This window comes from Protopterus annectens, chromosome 9.part0, assembly GCF_019279795.1.
Source record: "Protopterus annectens isolate FY-2018-M chromosome 9.part0, PAN1.0, whole genome shotgun sequence".
Classification (NCBI taxonomy): Eukaryota; Metazoa; Chordata; order Ceratodontiformes; family Protopteridae; genus Protopterus; species Protopterus annectens.
The window spans coordinates 1,645,190,459-1,645,205,212 of record NC_056743.1 but is presented as its reverse complement, the minus strand read 5'-3'; positions in this window follow the sequence as shown (position 1 = coordinate 1,645,205,212).

Sequence of the window (14,754 nt, the reverse complement as noted above, 5' to 3'; positions counted from 1 at the left end):
TGCCAATAAGGAGATGCAACAGATTCCAAAACAAAACTAGCAGGCACTAACCAACTCCAAAAAGCCACGAAAAGCCACAAGAAAGACTCTGTAATGCCCTTTATAACGAACACTGCTTAATTGTTAATAGTTGTTTAATTCTAGAGAAAGTTATAAAAAAGGCTCTGCTGAATTAAATTTTGGTATTGGTTTGTTGTAGGGGGAAATATGGTAGTTGTTAGGAAATATTAAAGCAATACCACCACCTTTCTCTGTATACGGTCATTATGGATGGTATTATAGCTGGGAGGTATAATTTCAAAGTTGTTTATGCTGGGTTTAAGCCACATTTCCATTACAGCGAGAATATCAGGCTTATGTAGGGTATTCCAGGCATATAGTTTAGCAATTTTATTTTCTTATGCTGCTAACATTTCTGTCAGCTAAAAGTTTAATTACCAGGGTTGGAGTTGACTGCTGTAGGGTTGGAGTAGTATGTGGAAGACAATTGTCTTGATGTTCATTGTGATAAGTGGGGCCAGGATCCGGGTGAATGTCTCCTCCTTGAGTAATTTTTGTACATTGGGGAATTATTGATACTTGTTTTTTACAGAGTATTTTTCCACCTAATTTTGTTTTGGTTTGATTTGAAATGGAGTTAATCACTCTATCTTTGGAGTAAAGGTGAGGGACATCATTAGATACGTTTGGTGTGATGTGTGGAGAATGTAGGGAGGAAGTATGAATAGGTGGTTGGAACAGAGTTAGAGAGATGTTTAGAGCTATTATAGAGCTATGGTAGCATGAAAGATGGCCTAGTAGCAGAGAAGAATAGGGGCTAAGTTAAGTAGTACTATGATTAATGGGATCTGTATGTTAAAGTTGGCAGGTAGTAAGGGAATTGAGATCAAGAAGGAAAAAGACTTTACAGGGTAGAAGGATATTTAGTGGTGGTGGAGTCTGAAAGCTGATAGAGGGTAGGTAGGAAATAAGACTTTTTTTTATAAATGAAGACAGTTAGATTGTCCTAGTATCTTCTCTGGGACGTAAGGAATATGCGATGGAAAAGGATGGAGAATAAGAATGTAAGTAAAATATTAAGAACTAAGGGTTTATTTGGAAAAAGTAGAAGATGCAATGTAGAATAGATAGGCACTGTTAGGGATGGGTGTGGAGAAAGGTACTTTGGAATAGTGATAAAAGATCAAATGGATGTTGGGAACTAGGCAAAAAGAATCAGAAGTGGTTGTATGATAGTAAGGTTGTTTGGGAGGGTTACAGAACAGGGGTCACAGAGTTTAATATATGTGTGTATAGGAAATATAATAGTACAGTTAGAGGGGTATTTATAAATTGGGGGAAGTGAAGGAGTGTAGTTGGCCTCTGCGTTCAGGTTAAAATATAACACAGAGTAACCAGTTTATAGGATAGTGGGTAACACAGTAAGGGGGCCTTAGAGTGTAAAGACAACTCTGTCTGAGGGGGTGGATGTTAAAAACTAATTTCGAGCATCGGCAGACATGGATGTGGCTAAATGACATTAGTACATATCAAGGTTCTTCAAGTTAAACTTGCTTACATTGTACAAAGATGAAGTTTCAGTGAAATGTTTGGGATTTGGGCCTTGTGGCAGAGCTTCAGCAGCATCTGGGTCAATGTAGTGACCCAGGCTATTGTACAAGGACAAAATTCTCAGTGAAAATGGTTGGGAGTTGGTCCTTGTTGCAGAGCTTCAACAGTATCTAGACTGATGTAGTGACACCTGGCTGTTGTACAAAGACAAAATTCTATTTATATCCTGGTCAATGTGACATATCTATGTATGTGTCATGACAGTCTGCATACATACACAGCATGCATGAACAGTCATTACATTTTTCTACCATTAACAACATGCATGTTGCTTAAAAATGATTATTTTCTTCCTTTAAATATTATTATTATAATGATTACACAGGTGTCTGTGATTATTTTAAATATTTCCACATTGTCAAAGGTGTGTACACTGCCGTAACAACCATTAATATTGCTTTTACATACAAATAATCCAATGCCAGCCTACTATTCTTTAACCTGTATGTATGTTCAAACATTAATCATGTAGATGTAATTTGTTACCTTTGATCATGCCAGCAGTATACATTCCAGTGGTAGATCCTGGCATTCATTTCTAGCTAGGCATTCTCAATACAATAATGTGAGTTATACAAATGTTACTCTGCATGTACAGACAGCTATAATGGCAATTGTAAATGTAGGTTTTATGACAGTAATTATACTAATGTTTATCATTTACATTAATATACAACACAATAACCTTTTTATGGTTACAAGTGACAATAAATGAACATGGGAGGAAACCCACACAAATGCAAGGAGGACATACAGACTCCGCACAGAAGGCACTTCAGCCAAGAATCGAACCGGAGAATCTCTTGCTGAGAGGCGACAACTCTATCACTGCACTGCAAATCCCATAGGCTTAGTAGAAAGTGTAGACAATTGTTAATGAATCCCTGGGTGTATCTTTTAGATTGATTTTTTTCATGTGTAGTGTTCTACAGTCTGTATGCAAATTACTTGAAACGGGTAAACTAATTACATTTGTTATAGACAGTCTGTGAATGAAGTTGACTAAGTTGGCCATCGGAGCACAGGAGACTAAAATGCTGATAAATACATCAAAACCTAAGTATATGAGGTTTGACAGACATAAAATGAAGGATAAATATTTAATACATCATACAATGATTGAAACTGTGGATTTATTTAAGGACCTGGGTATATGGGTATATGGGTATATCCAGGTTTGATTTTTTTCTCATCATATCAACCAACTGATTAATTATAGGGTGTATACAAGGATTTCTACAGTTAAATCAGACATGATGAAATAACTGTTTGAGAGTTACATTAGACCCAAACTAAAATAAGGAATAATAATATGGAAACTATACAAAAATCTAACATGAGTAAATTGGAAGGAACACAGCCGAAATATACCAAGGGCATCTATGGATGTGAATATTTAAGTTATTAAGACAGATTAAAATATTTGAATGTTTACAGTGTCTGAGACAGATATTTTTTAAGGTATATATGGCATTTAGAGACAACTATCTCTGGAAATGTTTGGAGTTAACAAAAATAGTTGCAAATCATCAGACTACCTATGCAGAAGACTATATAGGAATGAGAGATGTACTGATTGATTTTCTAAGAAAGTAGGTGATGCATGAAGGAAACTTCCAAATTATATTAAAGCAAACACTAATTTAAATATTTTCAAAAACAACGTTGAGACTTATTTGGGGAATGATTGTTTTGGTATATTGGCAGACTAGATGGGAATTATTGCATGTGTTTGAAATATATGTATGCATTTATGCATGTATGTACCTTTTTTTTCACTGCAGCATGAAGAGAATGTATTGTTCCTTGGTTTGGTTTGATGATGACATAGGTAATCATACATTTATAAACATGAAAACAAACCATATTGACATAATCCTAGTTACATGCATTATTACTATATTCATTACTTCTAGTACAGTTGGTTTAAAATTTGATTTGGCCTTACCATGTCTAGGCAATTCTGATTCTGAATCATGGCTCAGAAAAATCATTTTCCTAGTAACACCAATTTGCTCACCAAGTATCTCTGCTATTGCTGTCTACCTGAGGAAAAATTCTCTGGAGTCTACTTGGGGTATAAAAATAGCTATGTAAACATTTCCAAGCAAAAATCCTAAAGCTTCTAAATGTTGTTGTTTATTTGGAAGATGTACATATATCCCCCTGGGTTTATTTTCTTTTATCTTGGCGTCCTATAGTATTATTAATGTTTTTATATTTTTGGGACTTTCTAGGGTAGAATGGGCATTTCATTTTTGGTAGGATTGTATACTCTTGTGAAAATATCAGCATTTTGATTGGTGGGGCTGGGCTTGTCTGTCAATGTATATTGAGGGCACATGCATGAAGGACCATGCACACCAGCAGTATTTCCATCAATCTGGCTACATAACCATTGCAGTATGGTCTTCTCCATTGCTAAATAGAAATGTCTGTCTAACAAAAAGTACTTCATGGTATTAAACACCCACTTTATAGTCAGAGACTGCCCCTCATTGTCTGAGAATTTCATCCCTGTATTGCTAAATTTCCTGCTGGTATAGCTCACATTATGTTTTTCACCTTGAATGCCTTAAGATAACACTGCCTCCAAACCCACCTCTGACATGCATACCTCTGAAATGTCCCTGATGTTATCAGATGTCCCTGATTTTGCCTCATATGTGTGCCCTGACCCTTGGAAAAGTTGATATTCTGTAGAATCACTGAGGATTATAGTTAGTCACTCAATAATACCAGATACTAGGCTTTCATACTTTTTATTATTCAGAAAATTAAACTGGATATAATAACTGCTATACCATTAACATTTTAAGTGAATCAGAATACTGTTTAAACATTGTCTCTGATTTTGGGCCTTTGCCATCTCATTATGTTTGCCTTAATCACTTATCCTTGAGCAGACATTGACCACTGGCATGTTGTTCACAGGGTAAGTTACAATCATTGATGCATGCTCAGAAGAAGGGATAATTTTTGAGTACATTAAATGCTCTGTGTGCCTAAAGATACCACTGCAGCTTGACAGAACCTTTAACTCCTGTGAGACCTACCAAAGGACAGATAATAGTCACAAAATTAGGTACAAAATTTCTATAGTATAGAGCTTGTCCAAGAAAAAGCCTTCATCTGCTTTTTAGTGAAGGATACAGGACAGTTTGTTTAAGGGTACTATTTTTTCCAGTTCTAGTCTCATCTCTTCATATAATGACACAGCCCACACTTGAATGAATGACCATCTTATTCAGGTATGTCACAGAATAATAGGAGTGAGGCTTCATTATTTTATCCATCAGCCTTAGAATGGTGTTTACGGTTCCATGTAGATAAGATGTCAGAATGAGTTAGTGGTACAGTAGACCAAAGTAAGAAGTTTATGGAATAGTGAATAGTACATTTTGTTTGTTTTTTACTCATTTTTGGAGAAAGATGAGTCTGGAGTGCATAACACATCCACTGAACCCTTTGTATGATCTCAGCGTTTTCAAATTCTTTGCACAGGAGTAACAAATGTTGTCTCCCTAAAATACTCCTATAAGATCTGTAGAGAACAGGAGACAGAGCAGTTGTCACAGTCCATTAGAAAAACTACACAAACACTCACAGACTTTTGACGTCCTTTATTGTAAGGAATAATAAGATAGTAACATGAAAAATCTACTGAAACAACCAAATCAAACTCATTGCAACAAAATAACATAAATAAACATAAGGGCAGTGTAACCGCTCACCCTTGGATAAGCAGCGTCCCCCACTTGCTCACTTATTGTAATAACAAGGTATTGTCCCTGCTCACCTTAGCATATCACCAACCCAATATTTTCACTCCAAGTCTTCTACCATCAACACTTCACCACCTCCAATTCCAGTTATCCTCCTGATGGGAATAGAAGAGGGGCAAGCATTTCCCTCTTCTCCACCCCACCAATCAGCAACAAAAGGGGACAGGCTGTGAGGGCAACAAGATCACATCAAATTTGCCTCCCCGTACAAAATCCCACCTCAAATGCCCTTAAGACCCACCCATTAAACCGACCTCACTTCCTCCCTCATCTTCCCACTTGCTTAACCCTTTCCTATCTGCTCCCTAACCACACACATAACCCATCCTACCTACCTCCCTACATCCTAACTTCTCCATCAACCACCCCACACTGAAGCAGTCCCATGACAACTTTGTCTGTTCCCAAACTTCATTTGTCATGGTCCATTAAAAAAAAAACTACACAAACACTCACAGATTTTGATGACCTTTATTGTAAGCAATAATAAGATAGTAACATGAAAACGTTTTTGAAACAACCTTATTGCAACAAAATAACATTAATAAACATAAGAGCAGCATACCCGCTCACCCTTGGATAAGCAGCATCCCCCACTTGCTCATTTATCATTGTAATAACAAGGCAGCATCCCCATTCACCTTAGCATATCACCAATCCAATCCTTTCACTGCAAGTCTTCCAGCATCAAAATTTCACCACCTCCAATTCCAATTATCCTCCTGAGGTGGAACAAAAGAGGGGCACGTCTGTCTTTCTTCTACAGCCACCAGCCCATTAGGGCTGTTCCCCCACACACAATACCCCTTTTTACTAGATCCTCCAGCATTAACCCCAAATTAAGGTTAAACAAATCTAGACCAAATTCACTGAGATGAACCACATTCAACCTATACCACATGGGATCCCTATCCTCAAACTCCACATGCTGTATAGTATGCACCCCCACATCTTTCAAATGCTTCATCAATGTAAAGTTAACATACTTCCTAGCCCTCTCCACCGCAGAAAAACTATTTGCCTCCCTCCAACACAACCTGAGAAGGCACTCCTTAAAATGGAGAACATCGATATCTGTGCAGTGACTGAGACCTGGTTCAAGGCTCCAGAGAGCACCCCTGCACTACCAGGCTATAACTCATAAAACACTTTTTGGCCATGTAACCTGGACCAAAACACCAAAGGTGGAGGTGTGTCCATATTCATTAAGGATATCCACACCTCCAGGCTAGTTGCTCAGCATAAGGCATCCGAGGTTATCCAAGTGCAACTAAGTCTGGGCAAAACTGCAATCAAAATTGTAGCTTGCTACCGATCCCCCACTATGCCCCAGGATTCTCACTCCTCTTTTCTTAATGTACTGGAAAATATTAGGGTTTAATCAAACACCCTAATAATGGGCGACTTCAACTACCCCACCATTAACTGGGAAAACTACTCGTGTACCAACACCTTAGCTCAACGCTTTTTGGATTTCATAAACTCCAATGCCCTGGATCAACTTATCCACACCCCCACCAAGGGCAACAATATCCTAGACCTAGTCATTACCAACATGAGTGACCAGTGTTCCACACCTGAAGTCAACTCTTCGTTGGTCCGATCCGACCATAATCTAATCACCCTTGATATCCACATCCCGCCCCCACCCCACCCCCATTAAGGAAACCACAGTAAAAATTTCTCCAAAGCCAACTTCATACTTCTTAAGACAGAAGTGGTGAACTTCATAACACCCATGCAGATGGACAATACAGTTCCTACACAAATGCACTCTATAAGCACTTACACGAGTGCATGGATCGTGCTATCCCAAACAGAACCAATACGCTATCCTCCAAAAAAAGGAAGCCAATCTGGTGGTCCCCTGCCATAAACAAACTGTACAACAGAAGGAAGAATGTTGCAAAAGAGAGTAAAATCCCATGAGTGGAGAAGTTCACTGGTCAGCCTCAGTAAGAAGCTGAAATAACTAATAAGATCCTCCAAAGCTAACTATGAAAAACAAAATCACCACTAATTCCAAGGACAACCACAAAGCATTCTATAGCTATGTCAAAAATCTCAATGGCAACACCCAGATCTGCTCTGAGTTGCAGCACAAAGGCACAAAAATTTCAGAACCAACTGATATTGCTAACATCCTGGCAGATAGGTTCAGTGCTAACTTTATCCCCCTCTCACCCCCTAAAGGGCCCATATCTATACATGAAGAATGCAGAGTCCCTGTAATCACAACTATGCAGGTAAAAGTTGCACTCTCTAAAGCCAAAAACACAGCATCCATGGGGCCAGACAACATCCCAGGCTGCGTTTTACATGAACTTCAGAACGAACTGACTCCCCACTTAATACCATGTTCAATAATAGCCTTGCATCGGGCTTTGTGCCCACTGAATGGTGCACAGCAACAGTTATCCCACTCCACAAATGGGGAGCTACCACTGATCCCGGGGTCTATTGACCTATTAGCCTGATGAGCCTGGTCTGCAAGGCCATAGAACATATCATCATGGCACTCATAAACAAAGACATTGATAACCTCCAAACTCTGGACCCCACCCATGTTCGGGTTTGTGAAAGGCAGATCATGCCTTCTGAATCTGATCAACATCTTTGAGGCAGTCACCGAAGCCGTAGATGAGGGTAAGGTGGTTGACACAGCCTATCTTGACCTTGCCAAGGCTTTCAACACCATCCCCCATTCTGGAATTATAGCTAAACTCAAATAACTAGGTATAAATCCCCTATGTCACAAGATGGGTTGCCAACTGGCTCACTGATAGAACCCACACTGTAAAAGCTGCAGACTCCAAATCTGACCTCAAAGCAGTGACAAGTGGAGTACCACAGGGTTCCATCCTGGGACCTCTCCTGTTTGGTATCTACTTCTCTGAAGTACAGGCTAACACAGAAGGCCTCTGGCTAATGACGTTTGCAGATGACTGCAAACTAGGAGCCATAGTCAAGTCCAAAAATGATATGGACATCCTACAGAAGGGCCTCGCAGAGATAGATGCCTGGTGTCAGAGCCATGGCCTCAAGCTCAATGCCAAAAAGTGCAGTGTCATCCCCTTTGGTAAAAACTGTACCCATGAACTACCACATAGGCAGCAATCTACTTAACACCGAATGCATGATAAGAGACCTTGGGACCCATGTGGACAATAGTCTCTCCTTTGATAGTCACATCACCACAGTAATGAGGAAGTCATTCTACGTGGCACACCTCATCATAAAAGAGTTCTCATCCAGGAAAAAAGATGTCATTGTTCCCCTCTACTCGACACTCATTAGACCCATTATATAGTACAATGCCCCTTTTGGAATGTACCTCACAAGACATCTTCAGCAGCTGGAAAGGCCACAGAAGTACCTCACATAGAGGAATACTGGCCTCAAACAAATGCCCTACACTGACCGCCTCAAAAAACTCCAGCTTTATTCCGTGGCATATCGCCTACTCAGAGGTGATCTCTGTCTAAAATATAAAGCTATGTCAAACCCAGAGCTGTTGGACATGCTACACCTAAAGAAATCCCAATCCCTCTGAGATACATGCTCTAGGGACCTAAACCTTGTCAGCACAATAAACAGGACATGCTGGAGGGATAGATTCCTATCCCAGAGACTTCCCATACTCGGGAAAAAGGCTACCCATCTATGTCAAGCAAAGTTCTTCATTAGCATTCTTCAAGAAAAATCTTGATGAGTGGATGGGAAATAGGAAATACACACTGGGGATCACTTCTGTGTCTCTGCTCGACAGTGGCTCAGGAAAATAACTTTCTTTGGTGGCGTAAGCCAGGGAACCTTGTTGGCTAGGCTTACATAGGCCCTTGGGCTGATAGCCTCGTACCTACCTATGAACCTATGAATAATCTCAGACTACAGCAAAACCACTGATGGATAAAGCCTTCTCAATGCTAAGACATCCTTGCAAATTTGATAAACCAACTACCTTTTCAGAATTCTATCCAAATCACACCCTCCTCTAAATGAATCACCAAAATATGCAGCAGTCCCCACTGACTCTGCAACATGGTAAATACCTGGAATATCTAGCTCCACATCAACCCTCTAACACCATGCCAGGTGACCTTCAGACCGAATTGGTCCAAACCCAAGTTCATTCCATTGCATCAAATCGTTGCATGCCTAGCCACCCAATACACGAAAGAATGAGACCAATTTGGAACCAAACCAACAAATACTAAGAAAAAAGCACCTGGAGAACAGCAGTCAATCCACGTTCTGTTATGAAAGTAGAATGTCCACAAAATTGTAACAGCAAACCAGTCCACCCTTTACTGCAAAAGTAGATAATCCACAAAGTTGTTGACCTAGATTTCATCCCCACAACAGGACTCCATCAGAACAGTTACAAATTCACATGCATTCCTTTTTATGTGTATCCACCCAGTACACCAATTAATTTCCCTCCAAATTATTTAAAACAACATGACCATATTCTCTCAAAACTTACTAAAAATATATTCAACATATTATTTATTACCACTTTGGGTGGCGCAGTGTGGTGCAGGTTTTATCTGTTGCCTCCTCACAAGAGGTTCCTCCGATCTCGATTCTCGGGGGTGCCTGCTGTGTGTGTGGTGCATGTTCTTCCTGTGTGTGTGTGGGTTTCCTCTCCCCTACTCCAGTTTCCCCCCCACATTCTAAGATGCTTGGAGGTCTTCTTCTCCTCCGCCTCGCTGAAAAAAAGAGGAATCTAGGTGGAACCTCGGTTCGGTCAAGTCAACAAATAAAAAATAAAAAATAAAAAAATTTATACAAATAAAATTATTGATAAAATACTTTGAATATTTTGTTTTTATATAAATATAAAATCCATAATACTATTATCATTTAATTTAACACATGCATATAAGAATTATAATTCTAAAATAATAAATATGACACCCCAAATAGACATACTAACCTAAACTAATCCGGTGTTAGCTTAGCCACCTACCTTCCCAGTATATTTTTTAGCTTCAATATAGGGGCAATGCTAACAATATCATTAATTCCAGGATAGTTTTGGGCATCCAACCTAAGTTGCCATTTGAGTTCACATATATCTAGATGGACATCTAATACCTTACCCTGAATATCATTTTTAATTTGTTGAATTACACAAAATTTAAAATAATGCTCTGGATATTCAGCAATATGTCTGGTAAGGGCATTGGTGGATTTAAGATGCCTGATGTCCAAAACATGTTCGTTAATTATTTCCCTAAAGTGTCTGGAAGTTTTTCCCACATAGAATGCAGGAGATGCCTCACATTTGGCTAAATACACCACATTTTGAGTGTAACAGTTATAATGCCCCATTAAGGAGATAAAATAATTATTCACTTTGATGTTTTTACCCGTCTCCATAATGTATTTGCATGTGCTGCATCTCCCACATTTAAAGTTACCCATAATTCTCCCAGCATTAAATGGCTGTTGATGGGACCCCCTTCTCCAAGATCTCTTTGAAGGATTTGTCCTTCCAAAACACAAACCTGGGGACACCACCCATCTTACTTTCCACATTTTTCTCTAACTGTAAGATGGCCCAGGTTTTCTTAACCATCCTCTTGAACCAATCTGAATCCTGGTTATAAATAGTGAAGAATAATAAATATTAATAAATATTCACCTTTATTTTTTAATTCTACTTTATCACTATTAACTGCCAATTGATTAGACACTTGCCCAGCAGCCTCTATCAGGATCGCCTTATACATACCATTATTCTTTTTACGAATAATTTCGTCCCTAACATCCATACATAGAGTCTCTGGATATCCCCTTCTTTTAAACATAGTGATCATGAATTCCAATTCTGTAAGGATCTCCTGGTCATTACTGACCATCCTGGCACCCCTCATTATCTGACCCTTAACAATGGACCTTTTCTGATGGTGAGGGTTCCAGCTGTTGTAATACAAATATGAATTGGAAAATGTGATATTTCTGTAGATGCTGGACTTCAAACATTTCAATTCCCTATCTTTTGTCAATTTGATATCTAAATATGTTATCATTTCTGCACTGTACTGATAAGTACATTTTAAAAAGTCCACTCTGCTATTGATCTAGTTCAAAAATGCCTTCAACTGCTCACAATTTCCTTCCCAGATGATAAAAATATAATTCAGGAAATGCATGTATTGTTTAATGTACTTGTTATGGGCACTTTGAAATACATATTCCTGTTCTCAAAAGGACATTATGTAATTGGCATAAATGGGGGAACAAGCAGCCCCCATCACTACTCCAGTAAATTGTTTATAAAAATGTCCTTCGAAATGCAAGAAATTATTGTATAATACTGCTTCCATCAGGGTGATAAATACATTCACTTGTTCTTGATCATACAGGCCCGTCTTTATCAGTTGACATTCTAACCAGCTTAATCCAATTTCATGTGGAATAACCAAAAATAGATTACAAATGTCAATTGTAACTAGCATGGTGTTATCAGTAATAGTTATTGTATTTAAATTTCCTAAAAAATTTCAATAATCCTTAATAATATATCCAAAGGTACCTAGACCTTTTTGCATATAATAATCCAGATATTGACTCATGAAACATGTCTTGCTTCATTTGCCATCCACTATAGGCCAGAATTTAACATAATCAAGGCCTTTATGCAATTTGGGAATCCCAAATATCCCTCTTACTACTGGATTGGGATTCCTCAAGAAATCACATTCTGTTTCGGTTATTTGACCCTTAAAAAGCATGTCTTCAGTCATTAGATCAAGCTTCACATATGCCAGATTAATCTCATTGATGCTACTTTCCTCATGGTTGTTTTCCATTAACATAGTTATCATAGCATCTATTTAATCATTTTTGTCAACCACCACAGCACCATTACCTTTATCAGGTCTCGTTATACGCACCCCTTTTTTGTCAGCTAACTCACTTAATAACTTGTGTTCGTTCAGGACCAAATTTGTGTACCCATCATTTTTTGATTTCCTAACATATTCCCTTATATCTAAATCACAAGTTTTTTTCAAATAAGCCAACCATTTGATTGGTTGGGGGATTGAATTTACTGGGTTTGACCAAACCACTTTGTTCATAATTGGTCCCTTTGTTAGGAAACCACATCCTAATATTCATTTTGCATGCAAATAGTTTCAAATCAATTAGCATTGTTGATAGTGTCCCCTTTTTACATGGCACAAATGTGAAACCTTTTGATAGCAAATCTGCATGCCCAGTGTCCAGTTTCATCTTTGAATAATTGTATACTTTATAATCACCGAAAGTGTTAGTAATTATTACTGGATTTTTCAAAACATTAAAATTAACATTACTTGATTTTCTTCAGAAATCTCATTTGATGTCACACTTTCAATATTAATCACATCCTTAATTGCTGGGCTTGTGCCCCCAAAAAGTAAACCACTTGGCTGACCTACCATTCTTTGTGCCTGTAAAAACTCTAGTTTGTGGTTAAATTGACTGCCCCCTCCCCCATTTTTATTTTGATCCATATTTGACAAAATCGCATCATTACCCAAACAATCAATTTCCGTTTCAACCCCAGTAGTTGTTAAAAACATTGTGCTGTTGAATAATGAAGGCTCTACTCCTTCATCTGACTGAATACCCTCACCACCATTTTTTCTTGAATCAATTTTGGACAAAATCACTTCATTCCACAACCATTCACTTCCCACTTCAAACATTTTAGATGAGAGTAAACACTTAACTCCAATAAACTTTCATTTAAAATTATGGAACTGTTTGAATCATAATTTAACACACAATTACTACTACTTCCAATGACTAATAAATTCATTACGTTGCACACATATTAGGTTCTGAATTCTCATTAAGAACCCGTTGATTCATTGTTTCAAAATTACAGTCAGACTTATTTTTTGTCCATTTCAAACCAATGTTAATGTCAGTTAATGTGTCCACCGCCGCACACTTAGTTCCACTCAAAGGTACACTAGTAGCCGTGTTATACAAGCTTTTGTTGTAAGCGTCTTTGATATTCAAGCTTGTTGACTTGTCAAGCCTGTCCTTGCATACACTTTTGTGTAAGCCAGTTAACTGAACTGCATGAGACTGAAAAACATTACTTACTTGAGGGGAACTGTGTGTAGATTCTGTCATCACCGCCTGTTCTCAAGCGTATATCCATTGTACGCCTTCTTTGGATAACTCCAAACTCCACATGCCATATAGTACGCACCCCCACTTCTTTCAAATGCTTCACCAATGTAAAGTTAACATACTTCCTAGCCCTCTCCACCGCAGAAAAATTATTTGCCCCCTCCAACACAACCTGGGAATAATCTCAGACCACAGCAAAACCACTGATGGATAAAGCCTTTTCAACGCTAAGACATCCTTGCAAATTTGATAAACCAACTGCCTTTTGAAAATTCATCATCTCCCCTAAATGAATCACCAAAATATGCGGCAGTCCCCACTGACTCTGCAGCATGGTAAATACCTGGAATATCCAGCTCCACATCAACCCTCTAACACCATGCCAGGTGACCTTCTGACCAACCGCTACAAACCCAAGTTCATTCCATTGCATCAAATTGTTGCACGCCTAGCTGCCCAATATGCCAAAGAATGAGTCCAACTTGGAACCAAACCAACAAATACTAAGAAAAAAGCACCTGGAGAACAGCAATCAATCTACATTCTATTATGAAAGTAGAATGTCCACAAAAGTGGAACAGCAAACCAGTCCATGCTTTATTGCAAAAGTAGATAATCCAGAAAGTTGATGACCTAGGTTTCATACCCACAACAGGACTTCATCAGAACAGTTACAAACTCACATACATTCCTTTTTATGTGTATCCATCCAGTACACTAATTAATTTCCCTCTAAATTATTTAAAGCAACATGACCATATTCTTTCAAAACTTACTAAAAATACATTCAACATATTATTTATATAAATAAAATTATTGATAAAATACTTTCAATATTTTGTTTTTATATACATATAAAATTCATAATACGATTATCATTTCATTTAACACATGCATATAAGAATTATAATTCTAAAATAATAAATATGATACCCCAGATAGACATACTAACCTAAACTAATCCGGTGTTAGTTTAGCCACCTACCTTCCCAGTATATTTTTTAACTTCTATATACGGGCAATGCTAACACTATCATTAATTCCCGAATAGTTTTGGGCATCCAGCATAAGTTGCCATTTGCATTCACATATATCTAGATGAACATCTAATACCTTACCCTGAATATCATTTTTAATTTGTTGAATTACACAAAATTTAAAATAATGCTCTGGATATTCAGCAATATGTCTGGCAAGGGCATTGGTAGATTTAAGATGC